At 41.8% G+C, this 15113-nt stretch overlaps 1 long non-coding RNA gene across 1 annotated transcript in view; it reads left to right on the top strand.

Moving 5' to 3' along the window:
- Window positions 1-15113, top strand: part of LOC309645687 — a 702435-nt gene that overhangs the window by 20743 nt on the left and 666579 nt on the right. The gene's annotated exons all lie outside the window — the stretch shown is intronic.

Genomic DNA, 15113 nt, shown 5'->3' with positions numbered 1-15113 from the left:
AAGGAAAGAGGAAAAGAACTTCAGAAGGAAATTGCAGAGGGAACAAAAGAGTTAAAATCTGCAGCTGCTGCCCAGATGCTTGGTGTCTGAACAGGATGATCAAGGGGAATAGTGCTGAACAAGGGTCCTGCATCTCATCTGCATCCCTTTATCCATCAAAATCTGACCAGGGGGCTTCCCTGGTGGCGCTGTGGTTAAGAATCCACCTGCCAAAGCAGCGGACACAGGTTTGAGCCTTGGTCTGGGAAGATCCCACATGCCACGGAGCAACGAAGCCCGTGCGCCACAACTACTGAGCCTGCACTCTAGAACCCACGAGCCACAACTCCTGAGCCCAGGTGCTGCAACTACTGAAGCCCGTGTGCCTAGAGCCTGTGCTCCGCAACAAAAGAAGCCACTGCAAAGAGAAGCCCCCGCTTGCCCCAACTAGAGAAAGCCCGCGTGCAGCAACAAAGACCCAACACAGCCAAAAATAAATAAATAGTTAATTAATTAAAAAAAAAAAATCTGACCAGGAAGCATTGAGTTGGAAATTGCTACACATTTTGCATTCTTCCTCTGTGCTGAGAACTATTACAATAGCTCAGAACCAGCCCTACAGGAATAGAAAGGTCAAAAGTCAATCTGTTTCTTGTAAATAAATAATAATAAATCACCATGTTTGAATACACTCAGGAACTCCACTGTGCTGCAGTGCCACACTGAATTAGTCTCTTGGTGACAGCCCAGGAGCTTGAGGCCCAGAAGGTCCTAACTGTTTGCCTAAATACCATCTCCCACTTTAATTCTGGCAAATTACTGCCTCCTCTCCATTTATTCTTTTTCTCCTTCTGAGATTCCTACTAGAATTCTAATTCTTAACTTTCCTCTTGTTTTCCAAAGATGTATACCTCCCAAATGCTTTCTGGGACAGTTCATTGGCTGAATCCTTCAGTTCACTAATTTGTTCTCTAGCTGTATTCATTCTGCTGACTAATTTACCCATTGACAACATATTTTCCATTTTTTACAATATATTTTTCATGGCCCAGATCTCCAAATTGTTCTTCAAAACTTCTTATTCCCAGTTTATGTTCCTAAGATCTTTGCTTATTCCTTTCAGGATATTGGTTTCCCTTATTTTTAAAAATTCTAATTCATTATTTCTGCTTCTTATGGCCTAGATTATGGAATTTGGTATCTTGCTACATTTTCCTATGAACTCCTACTCTTTTGGAACTATCAGATACATTGGCTGTGATGAATAAAGGGAGGGAGTAGATGGGGTTGGTGGCAAAATCCTTGATCCTATTCTGTACTCCTCCTGGTAAATTGGGTTGTGGGAGGGATCTTTCAGGTCAGAGAGCCTGATGTAACAATTCGTTCACAGTCACTTCCTTTATTGGCCCTATCCTTCTCCTCTTCTGGGAATGGACCAGATTCTAGGCTGCAGACAACACTGCTCTCCATGGGCTGCCACCCTCTGTTGGGATTATCTAGAGGTCAGGCAGCTCACCAGCCATCCTTGCCATCAGCTTACCACCCCCACAGAACTCCAGCCCTGTCTTGTTATTATTCCATCTGCCTCAGGTTAGCACTGGGCTGAAGCACTGTTTCCCTGCCTGCAATAGCAAAGAGGGGGCCAACTCTGACATTCTCATCCTGCCTACCTGCCATCTGTGGCACCTGGACCTCTCTGTACCTTTTCATACCGACACTCTATCATTTTCATGCTCTCCAAATGATCCCATAGTTTTAGTTCCTTTCTAGGATCCATAAATCTCTCTCTTACTTCTGCAACATCTCCAGGATAAATTCAGGAAGGAGCCAGAAGTCTTTATCAATTCTCCATCTTGGCTAGTGTATTCTTCATTCATAGACTAACACACACACACACACACATACACACACACACACACCCCACACTCAATAAAGCATAATAGTTAGGACCTCATGTAAGCATATTTGCAGGACAAATTTTCTTGAAACACTGCAACAATGAATAGGCTTATCTTAAATTTTGATAGAAATTGTCCAAGTGCCTTCAAAACAGTGTACCAATTTGCACAGTCAATCTCAGTGCCAATTCCCCTGCAAAACTGTATACATCGGTGTTACCAAACATTTCAATATTTGCAACAAAAATGTATAGAAAAAATGACATTGTTCTTTCAATGTGCTATACTTTAGTAATGAGGAAGACCGGGTGTTTTTCCATACGTATATTGTAGCATTTCTTATAACAGTTAGAAAGAGGGCTTGACCTAAATATCATCTAAGTGATTTGTTAAATAATTTGTGGAATATTCAGTTTACAGAAAAAAAAAAACAATGATGAATAAATATAAGGAAAAATACTCTAACTATAATTAAAGAAATATGAATTAAAACAATAAATATGACACCATTATTTTTTAACCTCATACCGCTGGGAAAGATCTAAAAATTTAATAATTCCCATGGTTGGCAAAGTCCCAGTACTGCTTCTGCTAGCACTAATTCAAATAAAAGTGATGATCTCTGTCATATGCTTTTGCCCCAAATCTTGCCTTTCCTACTTTTTAATTCCCCAAGCTACTGAAAAGGTAGCAATAAAAACCCCTTTCTACCACCTATTTTCTTACTTTCTCTGAACTCGACACTCATAGTCCCTTAACGCTGGATGAGAAACAAGATAAAGGGAGAAAGAAATCAACTAGAATTCCACTAGCCGAAGTTTAGTCCTCCAAGCATTTGACACACAGGGGATCATCTAGTGTCTTAATTTGGTCCCCTTGAAAGCAGTAATAGCTGAGGACTTGAGTACTGATTTGGAATGTAACCCCTGGAAGCAACAGTAAGGGGGTGGTGAGAATGAGGCAGGAAAAGGGTAACCGTCACAATGGCGCAGTTCTGAGCTGGTTAATGCTGTGGGCAGCTGGGACTCAACCCCACTGGTGACCCTTTGAGGAACAGTACTGCACCTCAGGATTGTCCCTATGAAGGACAGGTGGCAGGGGTCTTTGTTCACTCTCTCCCATCCCCTATCCTTTGAGGGTTACCTCAGGGTTTGTTAACTTCCCTGCTCTTCCAGGCTGTCATGTGGCTTCAGAAAAATACACTGAGGTGTGAAGGAGGAGATAAGATACTAGCAGAATATTGCCAGCATCCACAGGAATGGTCCTCCAGCACCAACACTGAAATTAGAGGTAAGCCAAGTGCATGGAGCAGATGCACAAAATACATCCACCCAGTCTTTACACTGGCTCTCTTGTCTTGTGGCTATGATTAAGGAGAAGCCCATGTTGAGGAAAGTTCCTCTAGTTCTTAATAAGACCTCTCCTTTTCCAACACAGCTATTCCTAAGGTAGCTGAGAAAAACTTGGCTCAAGAAAAATACAAGTATCTCCAACCAAGACAAGAATCTTTGCTTGTTTCAGTACCTAGAAAAGTCTTCTTGACCCCGTAGGATGAGCCTCTTCTCTCCCTAACCCCAGGCCCCGAGTCTGAGGGCCCCAGCTGAAGTTCTGCTGAAACTACAAATATATGACCCAAATCTGTCAAAACCACCTGTGTCTACAAAATAAGGTGTTGGAACTCAGGTTAAAGGCCCCTGATGTTCATCCATACTAAAGTCTTCCAGTTGCTAAAACCTTCTGCCTCCAAGAGCTGACCTTGGCCTTTGGGGCCCCATCAACAGCATCTGTTACCCCATTGCTCTTTTTCCTCAAGTGCTAGTCCTTGTGTGGAAATTGTTTTCATTTCTTTTTATGCTTTCTTTTTTTTTCCCCTGTGTGGAAACTTTTTTCATTTCTTTTTATGCTTTCTTATTTTTTTCCCCCTTATGTGGAATTTTTAAGACTTCCCAGCCAACTCTCTATATGTTGAAAATTCAGGGACATCAGTCATGCCCTTTCCTCCCTATATGGATCCTAACCAATTTCAGGAAAAGACGCAAAGACCCAGCAGAGGATGAAGAGAGGAATGAGTTCTTAACGTAGCTGAGCTGGAGAGCATTACATGGCTCTCCTTACAAATCTGCGCTTTGAGGCCAGTATAATCCAGATTTACCCACCTAGTTACAGGCTGAGAAGTGGGAACAAACACAGGCGAGGCTGCCTGATCTTCAAAAGGAGAAAGACGTTCAATAAAAATAAGTAAATAAATTTTGAAAAAGAATATGAAGAAAAGAAAGTGTTAGAAAAAAATGAGATATTACCCTCAAGATACTTTGCTTCTCTACGTTTCTCACTTGAAAAACTGAGAAACATGAGTTTTAGTGACTGCTAGAACAATCCAGCAGCTACAGTGAAGACTAAATATCACTCCTCTGAAATGTCAAATGTTTAAATATGTTTAATAATAAAATTCCAATGTTATTAAACAAAAAAAATAAAAGAAAGAGAAAGACATGTCAACCCTTGTTGTACCTGGGAGAAGGCAGGTCCAAAAGAGGAAGGAGGAGAGATAGAGAGAAGCAGGGAGAGACATAGAGAAGGAGAAAGAGAGGCGGGGAGAGATGGAAGGAGGAAAACCACGGACAGAGAGAAGGAAGGATGGAAGCATGCCCACTGGTACACCGAACAAGGAGGTAAGCCAAGTCTTGCCCGCATAAGCTTCCTCCCCACACTTATTAAAAAGCAGAAGAGTTAACAGAACTACCTTCCTCGCTGGGCCAAAGTGGGGAGTAGAGAAAATAGGACTGGCTGCTAATTTCTTTTAGACCTTGAACTTATACCAGTAGGGAGGTCTGCTTCAGATGCTAAAGAGTATTACCAACATTAATTGAAGGTTTCACACACAGAGAAGATATTCGTGGAGTTTTGAAATACCCATAATCCCAGGTGTGAGGTCCCCAGTAACCTCTCTCCCACTGCACTCCTGCATTCATGGGAAATGATGCATGTTCCCTTTTGGAAAAACCTAAGCCTATTTGGGCATCTCCAGGCATCTCTACCCACCCACCCCAACTCCGAGCACCAAAGGCTGCCTCTGAGAGATCATTATTTATTGCACACCCATCCGTGGGGGAGATTTGTCACGGCTGCTGAAACACTTGCATTCTCTGCACATCTTCACTCCTTTGGGAACCCTGACCACAAAATGAGTTGATTTTAACTGTGTCTTGCAGGGAGTGCACCTATTTTTAGCAATTATCTCTGGAGTCACTGAAATAAAAGCTTCTGAAAATTAACGATTCTCACCAAGGTGTTGGCTTCTTTATATGCAGAGCTCAACTGCACAAGATTAAAGAAAAACCAGGCAGATGGTATTAAGCTAAGGGTGGTTTTTCCAAGAAGAAAATACAGAGAGGGAGATGGTACAGGATAAAGAAAAGAGCTATGGACGCAGAGTTAGGAAATCAGTCAAATCCTGTATGACCATAAGTAATTCACTCCCCTTCTCTGACTCTCAGTTGTCATTTTTTAATGGAGAAATTATATGTGAAGGAACAAAAATGAGTCTCCTTAAAAGGTGACCTCCAAATTCCTCTGAGAAGGGAACTGATCTATCTTTTCATAAGAACATATTTCAGTAGGTAGTTTGGCTTATAAAATGAGACATTCTAAACAAAACCAGGTTCATCTGGGGTAAGTAAAAAAGGGATAACTAAATTTTTTAATAAGAAATGAACAGGAATTTAGCATCAAGTAAACTAATGGGAAGAAGGGAGAAATTCAAAGGAGAGAGGAAGGGATTTCAAGTAGGGTAGGGAACGGATGTTAGAAAATAAGAGACAACCAATAAAATGTGAGTGGAGGGGATGTTTGTCATTTTCACAATGAAGCAGTGAAAAGCACACGCACAATTCTCTTTCACCCTCAGCACTGAGAAGACTTCCTGTTCCCTTTAGAACCCACCAGAAGGCAGAGCACCATTAGCTTGGGCCCGAGAGACCACATGGAGCTGAGCCCTGCGTGGCAACGATACAACGGCAAGCCACGGTAAGATGTAGAGGTTGGTTGTTTACGACAGTGTAACCTAGTTTCTTCTGGGTCTCCTTTCCTGCTTCTAGCGTAAGTCCCCCTAAGAACTTCTAGAAAAAAATGGGTTTTCTACCATATATGGGGTTGAAAGTGGTGCCAGTCCCATTCTATACTCTTCACTGCTCTACTCTGTGTTTAGGGAGTAATGACTTCTGCAGATTGAATCCCCAGGTATCCCTTACCTGTTGGATAGAAGCAGCCAGTGAGAGGTGACAGCAAGAGCTCAGAGAGTGAGAGGAGACAGAGCAGGGGGTGGTATTTACACCTGGCCCCCTGCTAGGCTCTGGTTCAGCCCACCTACCACCACCACTCCTGGCTGGCTGGCCCCATCCCACATGTAGGGCTTTCAGGTTCCAGTAACACTGCTTCTCCCTTCATCCCTCCCCCACAGTGGTAATGGCTCCCCACTGTTGATATTCCTGTGTGTTTCACCAGCTCTTGCTGGCTCCTTCATCCTGCCCACACCTCTATAAAGAGAGGCTGCCGTTCCTCTCCCCAGGGAACTCCAACGTTTACAAGGCCAACACCAATTTTATGTACATTTCAGAGGACGGGGTAAACCCAGTGTGCTGAAGGCTGTAGGAACACCCAGGCAGCTGACATCTGGCATACAAATAATGACTTCAAAAAATTGTATGAAAGCGACTAGAACATAGGAAGCATGCTACACATATGGATCTGAATCAAAGAAATAAAGCTTTCGTTTCAATGAGGCATCCTGGCACTTCACATCTGCCCATTGTACCCTTACCTTGAAAGAGCCGACGGTCCTCAGTTGACTTAGGCTATAAATTGAGGAAACTGTCGGTACATCTTGAAACAAATCTCTTGTGGATTTTATCCTAGCTCTAACAGAGGCTCCTTAGGATGGGGTTGCAGGGGACTTGAGATGACTAAAGTCCTGGGGATGTTCTTTTTACTTCCCCTATAAGGTCTCCTAAATGGAGAGGGCAGATGTCCATCAGGACCCCTCCCTCCCTGCCCCCTGCACAAGCCTCACACTGCCCCACAGAGAATGTGAAAATCTGAGAGCTTTTTTTTTTTTTTTGGATAACTTATTATTTTCCTAGATGTCTCTTTTCTTAATTTTATTGGACTATAGTTGATTTACAATGTTGTGTTAGTTTCAGGTGTACAGTAAAGTGATTCAGTTATATATATACACACATATTCATTCTTTTTCAGATTCTTTTCTCATACAGAGAAAAGAATATTATCACAGAATATCACAGAGTATTAGGTAGAGTTTCCTGGGCTGTACTGAGAGCTTTCTTTTCTTTCCTCACTCAGACACTGAGGCACCTACATTACGAGCGGGAAACATCGAATAGGAGTGGAAAAGCCAAAACACTGTGATTTGATATAATAAGCATAAATTAGATTCCAAATCCTGTTTGATAAGGTAAGAGCAGACTTGAGGACCTAATCATTGTCAGGTTAACACAAGAACGGATGCCAAATATTAACATAGTTACTCAAACATCGGTCCACAGGAAAACGGGAAACTGATGCTAATGGCAAGAGTGAGGTATGTCGGTGCACGAAGCAACTCCGGAGCTCACCATTCAAACAGACTAAGACGTGAATGACGCCCCCTGGAGGTGTGCAGTGCAGGGCACTCATTCATCCAGAGTCTCGAAGACAACTCAGCAAAGATGAATCCTTGCGGTTCTTGGAAAACCCTGGTGGCTACCCCCGTTCTTTCACAGACATTCCCGTTTGTTTTAAAGGCATGGTCCTCTGAGCCGGTTTGTGACAGGCTGGGTTCTCCTTCTGTGAAGCGGGGCAATCTAACAGGAGTTGCCATACCTTCAGAGGGGCCATCAGGCTAGGGCTGTTTAGCGGAGTTAACTCAATCCTGCTGCTCCCGATGTGGCCAGACAGACGGAAAGAGTGGAAAGTATTATCCTTGCTGACGTAAGTGACTTTCTGATGGAATTTACAAATACACAATCTAATGTTTGGAACAACCCAGAACTCTCTTTGAACCCAGGACTCAGATTATTAACTAGCTACTGAGCATCAGGAGATAGAATAACGTAAGGATAGAATAACATAAAGAGACAGAATGACATAATGTCTAAATAACACAGTAATGTCTAAGACCCAAGTGCTTAGGTGTCAATCACCAGTCTGTCACTTACTAGCTGGGTGATCACTTCACTTGGATGAATCACTTCACTCTCATGCCTCAGTCTCCCATGACTATAAAGTGGGGAGAATATGAGTACCTCCTTAAGATTGTTGTGTATGTTAAATGAGTTAGTATGTTTGGTGCCTAAAATAATGCATAGCACATAGTAAGAACCATAAGTATTTGTTATGCTTATCTCTGCATGGCCCACAGGCAACACAAACTCAAGTGTTCAAAATGGAAATCATCATTTCCTTTCCTTTCAAAACACATAAAATTTCTTCTAGGCATACTGAGTTACTGATCTTATAAATAATTTCACTATTTCCCCAGGGACCAAAATTCAACCTCTTAAGACTTCTCTGCCTTCTCCTCCTACCTCCCCACAACTGCTAACCAAATACAGCTCATTCTGTCTTTGCTGCATCTTATAGCTGTTCCTCCCTCTCTGTAGCCTTCTACCAGAGCCTCAGTTCAGACCTTGGACTGGACCACTGAAATGACTTCACGATTCATCTCCCTGTTTTCAGTTTCATCCTGAATCCTCATCCCCATCCCAAACCAATCCTTCACACCACCTCCGAAATCATCTCCCTAAAGCGCAGATCTGAGTGTGTGCGTTAGGCAGGTTAGGCTAGGCTATACTACCAAACCTAAGGGGCTTAACACAGTGAAGGTTTATTTCTCATTTACGTAACAATCCAATGTGAGTTGTAGGGATCTTCTCAGGGACCCAGGCTGTTTCCATATTTTTAGCGATGCCATCTGCAGCCCTTGGCCTGGTGGACAGCAGCATAGCCTAGACCAGTAGTTCTCAAACTTTGATCTCAGGATCCCTTTACAGTCTTAGAGAAATCTGTTTGTGTGTATTACAAGTAGCAAATTTTACTACATTAGAAATTAAAGTAGAATTTTTTAAAATTTTAATCTATTTGTTCACTTAAAAATAACTAATTCATTACATGGTAATATAATAAAATATCTTTATGAAGAATAAAATAATAAAACAAATAAATATATAGAATAGTTTGTTCCAAAACAAAACATTTAGCAAGAAGAGTGGTGTTGTTTTGCATACTTTTTGCAAATCTTTTTAACATATGACTTAATACAAAAGAGCTGGATTCTCTTACCTGCTTTTGCATTCAGTCTTCTGTGATATGTTGTTTTGGTTGAAGCAATAAGGAAAATCCGGCCTCACACAGATGTGTAACTGAAAAGAGAATAGTATTGTAACAATGTTTTCAGATAATTATGGATATTCTTCTTTGAAACAATCCCCAAACTTGACAAGCGCTTATTTTCTTAAGGGTTATTTGCAATACAGACTATGAAATCCTATCAACGAACTTTTCATATTCTGCTACATTAAAATACATTGGTAAATCATATAGTTTGATGGGTCTTTTACTTGCAAGATTTTGCAACATCATGCATTGGTCATTTGGAAATTATTGGTTCACTGAGCTATGCAGAACTTCCAAAAGGTGATGCATTTCATTATGCAACATTTTTTAAATTGCATCAGTTAATATCACCCATTTCATCAGAAATGTCTTTAAGAATTGGGAAGCTGTTGAGCTCATGGTGGGTGGCACATACACGTTTTTTGAAACTCTAATTTTCTCCTGGAGGATGAACCTGAGCATCTGCAATACTGTCAGTTGCCTTCCTTAAAGTTATAGACTCACTTCATTCATTCTCAGGAAATACCCATATCTGAATAACCATCATTTATCTGTCATTGTTCTTTCAAGTAAAAATGGTGTTACATTTAAAAAGCAGCGAGATCATTTTTTTAAAAACTGTATTTTCCAAATAAAAAATTTAGTAACTCGATAAGAACCTTCATCTAGGGGGGAAAAACATACGCCTAAGAACAGCCCAAGAAAATCTCGTAATAGGAGAACAATGATAGAGGATCACACATCACAACAGATTGTGAAACCGCCATACTAAAACAGTAAGACACTAGCCCAGAAGTAGGCCAATGGATTAATAGAACACAATTTGAGTGCCCAGAAATGGACAGATCAGAATTCAGTGTATGGTAAAAATGGAATTTCTCATTGATGAAGGCAAGAGGGGGTTATTCAATAAAAGGTGTTTTGTACAATTTTCTATTCATTCAGGAAAAAATTAAGTTAAATTCCAACCTTAAACCAGACAGAAAAATCAATTGAAACAGTATTAGAATCTAAATAGAAAAAATAAACATTAAATGTACCATAACACATTTACTTATTACGACAGCTCTACAAGATAGCTATTTGATCCCCATTTTGAAGATGTAGAAACTCAGGCTCAGACAGATCAAATGGCTTACACAAGGTCACACAAGTCACATGCAGCAGTTCATAAGAGAATCACAGACACTTTTTCCTCCAAATGTCCCTATTAGGTGAATTCACTTTACACTTCTCTTTCAACCTAGCTCCTAACTTTTAGCAAATGAACTTCACCTTCAGCCCAGGACAGAGCCCAGGCAAAGAACCTAATGAGACCTTAAGTTCAAGAGAAAATTCAGGTAAAGACCTCCAGTTTCACAACCTGGGTTCTACCCAGTGAGGGAGATGAACAGGTGCCATGGAGAAGAATGCTGGGGGGAATTTGAATCAGAACTAGTGGTCTTCTGGTGTTTTAACAGCATAGCTTAGTGACGTGGTAGAGACTGTCTTGCGGAAAGATGAGCAGGTACCTCCTAAAGACTGGGCGGGGGGTGGGGGTACTGCCTCCCAGCTCATTCCTTCTTTACAGAGAGTTTCTCCCATGGGGATGGAGGCTCAGTCATTGCACACTTCTCCCCACCATGGCCCAGCGCTGAGAGAGGAGCTCACAGATTACGGAAGGCAAGTGACACAGCGTCCAGCACCCAATGTGTTCAGTGCTGTATTAGGGTCTTCATGGGGTGCTATAGAGGACAGAGGTGTGTACAACAGACTCTCCCCAGCCCTGACCTCTACTGCTTTCCAGCTACCTCTAGTCATATCCAATTCTTCACAGCCTCCCTCCCCTTGCATTCTCTGTAATGTCCTCCAAGTCTAAGTCTACATCTCCCCCAATCTCCTTCAGACCTTACTATGTCCCCAATCCCTCCTAATTGCCTGTTTCTCTTAGTTCCCCTCCTAGTCCTGGATTACCTCCAAGCCCCTCTCTGTCTGCCCCCAGCACACAGTGTGTCCCAGTCACTCCCCTGTGCTTCACATTCAAAACAGTACCCCCACCACCACGTCTCTTCCACCCTCTACCTAATTCTGAGCCCTTCAAGAAGGGCTCAGAAGGATATGTATGAGTTTTCCAGGCAGAAGAGCAGGAAACGGAATTCCAGGCAAAACTAACACGGAGAGGGCAAGGAGGCATCACAGTGCTCTGTGAACAGTAAACATTCGGAGCAGCCTAAGTGAAGTGTCCACTGGCATGGATGCTTGCGAGGTGGACACCTACCAGACTGTGAAGGATCTAGTATTCTGCGTTAACAGAAGTTGAACTTCATCCAATAGGAAATGGATAGTCATTGAAAATGAGGTTCTGGAAAGCACCAGCCCTCTTTTCTACTGGATTTGTAAGATACAATGTAAATCCACACCAAGGGCCTCTCATCTTGAAAATGCTAAAGACAACAGGAGTCCACGACTCTCAGCTGCAGGTTATTTCAAGTGATTTTGGATATCAGGTTGGCATTGCCTAGTAGTCTGTATTTTTGTAGTGAATCTGGAGAGCCATACTGTCAAGCAGTGCCTTGCATGCTGCTCTCTGGATACTCTTGCTGGCTTCAGACCTTTCCTCCATGCTCCTCCCTAAGGCTAATGAGGACCTCAGCTCCTCTGCTCAGGATGACCTTACTCTCCATCACTGATCAATAGCAAACACTGCTCTCATATCCTGACATTTTGACCCCCATGGACATTTAAATTCTGACAAAGTTTTGAAAGCTTGGCAAACAGCATTCCTCTCTCTCAACCAATCTCCCTCTCAATCTCTCTTTTCCTCTCTCTCTCATTTGCTAGGTCTCACTTCCATCTGTGTCTTTCTCTCTACATCTCTATTTCTATCTCTGTCTCTTTCCTCCTCCTCCTACTCTGTTCCTCCTCCTCCTCTGTTCCTCTCCCTCCTCTCTCTCTCTCTTTAATCTTTTTTTCTTTCATACACATGTGCACAGAACAATTTTCACAATTTCCTGTGAATAAGAAATAGAAAGCATCATTATTTTAATTCAGTTTGTGATGGGTGGATTTTTAAATTACTGGTATAAATAATCAATGCTAAATAAAACTGATAACAGCGAAAACCACAAAACACAACTTGTTACTGACTACAAATTGACAGAAGAATCAAATTTTGTTTTTTAAAAAAATTAGATTTGTATATCTTGACCCAGGAAAAAAAATAGACTTAATAGAGATAAGGACTATTACACAAAGTAGAAGCCAGAATCAATAAAATTTGCTTGGATAATACCTAATCAATACATCAAATTTTGTTTCAAATTTTAAATGGAAAAGAATTGATCCAAATGAAAATAATTTTAGTATGAGTTAACATTTTTGGAAATGGTTTAACTGCTATGGAGAAAACTGATCAAGGGATTAAATTGGCTCAATGGAATTTACTCCGGAAAACACTTTCTGAATGGAAAGTCCATCTGAGTTGATATGATTCTAATTACAAGTCTTGGATTCAAAATGTTCTCAGGGTCAAAAGAGCAGGAACAAGTGTTCGCAAAGTCAAAACAAAGGGGTCAAAATGGTGAGGTCAAAACATCCAGTGATATAGCAACAGATGTAAGGGGACACCATGCCAGGTGACTTAATTTTGCCTCAAAACAGGGCTTTTGATCTTCTAAAAAAAAAATTAAAAACAAGAACAAAACCTATATGACTGAAGGCGTAAGCCAGTCACACAGAAACACATGAGCTTCTTAGGCATCTGGAATATTAGCCAGAACAGAAAGTAACATGTGAGAATATGGAGAGCAACATTTATAAAACGAGGATTATAGGAGAACTACTCATCGAGACGGTAGGATCAAGTAAGACAATCCCTAAAATACAGTCAACTCCAGACCTAGTAAGAGAGCAACAAACACTAGCTCTATACCAGTAGTAACAGTAGCAGTCATAGTAGTCATTGTCTTACTGATAGCATTATTTGAGAAACTACATAAAAGATTTACATGTCAGTCATAAAACTAGGTTCAATCTGAAACAGAGCAGGACCCTGTGGTCCTTCCCTGCCATGTCCTCCACTTGCCTTTTGTCTGTAGAAAAACTTTAGCCAAAGAATAATTTTAATAAGAGAAGTGAGAAAATACAGAAGCAAAGGAAAGCAGTCAAACAGGACATAATAATAATAGTTTAGTCATTAACAAAGTCAAGGACCTTTAGTTCCTCCTCAAGGGCTATAGGTAATATTCTGAGCCATATCCCGTGAGCTGTCTTATAGATACTGAAACCCCTACCAGGTGGAAGAAGTTAACTACATGATGATCAGTCTGTAGCCATGACATAAGCTGCCACAATTCCGAGAATTGGCCTCAAGGAAATGGGAACAAACCGACCCTAGGACTGAAGATTAACTGTACGTGAAACGATCAAGATGATGCTGATCAGACCACTGCAGGACCAATTTCAAGACGACTGTCAGAGCTGACTGTGCTGTTTCTGCATGCAGCCTCTTCCCTCCACCTCTACACCCCTGAAACTCCCGTTTAAAAGCTCTTGCCCACGGATTGTCAGTGGGGATTCGGCCTTTGGACAGGAGTTCAGCCTTCCCACCCCACCCCATGCCCAGCTGCTGGCCTCCAGAAGACAGCAAACTTTCCTTTCTACCAACCTCGCCTCTCAAGTGCTGGCTTTAGAGTGGCGAGCAGCCAGACCCCACTTTCGGCAACAGATTTAGAGAAACTTCTTATACTCCCTGCTCTCCTCCTGAAAACCACCTCCGACCATCCCCTGCTCGTTTCCCAATGCTCGCCCTGGCGCACACAAACGCTCGGACACCCCGCCACACGGAGTGTGCAGAGCTCTGCCCTGGTCCCCTTGCTCTGGCTGCTCTCCTTCCTGGAATGCCCTCTCTCTCATCCCCACCTGAAAAATATTCAAGTGTCCTTCACAACCCAGATCAAAGGTCATTTCTTCTATGAATTTTCTATTGGCTCTTCCACTATGCACCAGAGCCTTTTATTCATATTTTATCACCTCATATTTTAAAAACTGTGTGGCTATTTCCCCCTTAAACTGAGTTCCTTGAGGATATTTCTCTCCTTGAGACCTCGGCCCTTGGCACCCAGGAAATGTTTATTCGGGCCACATTTACTAATGACACTCAAATTCGGATAAATCTTCCCTCTAGAGAGATTCATTAGTGTAATTTGGCCTATTTTGCAGAGAGAATTAGATTGTATTGCCTTTGAATAGGAACACTTCTGACTAGTAAGTGATGTTCTGATGAAATGCCAATTTAATGTTAAGAGAAAGCTTCCAGAACAATCCACAGAGCTGTGCAGATGTTTACCTATGAAGATTTGTGACTGTTCTGTTTGCAAGAAGTTTTCCAAGTCAGCAGAGATCTCGTTACTGACAGAGTCAAGGGGATTCAGAGGCTATGCCCACACCCATAGCCACAGAAACCCTGGGAAATTAAACGACATTGACATCTAGAATGGTATGATGCCCGGAGATACATACTATTCCAAATTACCATTGTGGCAAGATAATTTAGAGATGTTAATGTGTTGAAGAATTACAAGAACAAGAGTGCATTTGTGCTTTGGAATCTGAACTTCTCCCTCTCTTAGTCTAAGAAGGTAGCCAGGCCTTTGTTTCGTCTTTCTTCAAAGTGTTTTCAGAGCAGAAAGTCAAAGTTCCTGAAAGACAACATCTCTCTCTGGCCTTTGTGAAAACCTAAGATCACCAAGAAGATGATGGTGGGCATCCTGGAGGAGGATGGGAGAATGCCCAAGGATGGTGAGTAAGAGGAAAAGCTGAGAGGAGAGAGATTCCACCACAAAAAGAAAGAGATGGGATCCTTAGTAG

This window comes from Balaenoptera physalus (genome assembly GCF_965194825.1).
Source record: "Balaenoptera physalus genome assembly, chromosome: 16".
Taxonomy (NCBI): domain Eukaryota; kingdom Metazoa; phylum Chordata; class Mammalia; order Artiodactyla; family Balaenopteridae; genus Balaenoptera; species Balaenoptera physalus.
The sequence above is the reverse complement of the archived record's forward strand: the minus strand, read 5'-3'. Positions and strand labels throughout refer to the sequence as shown.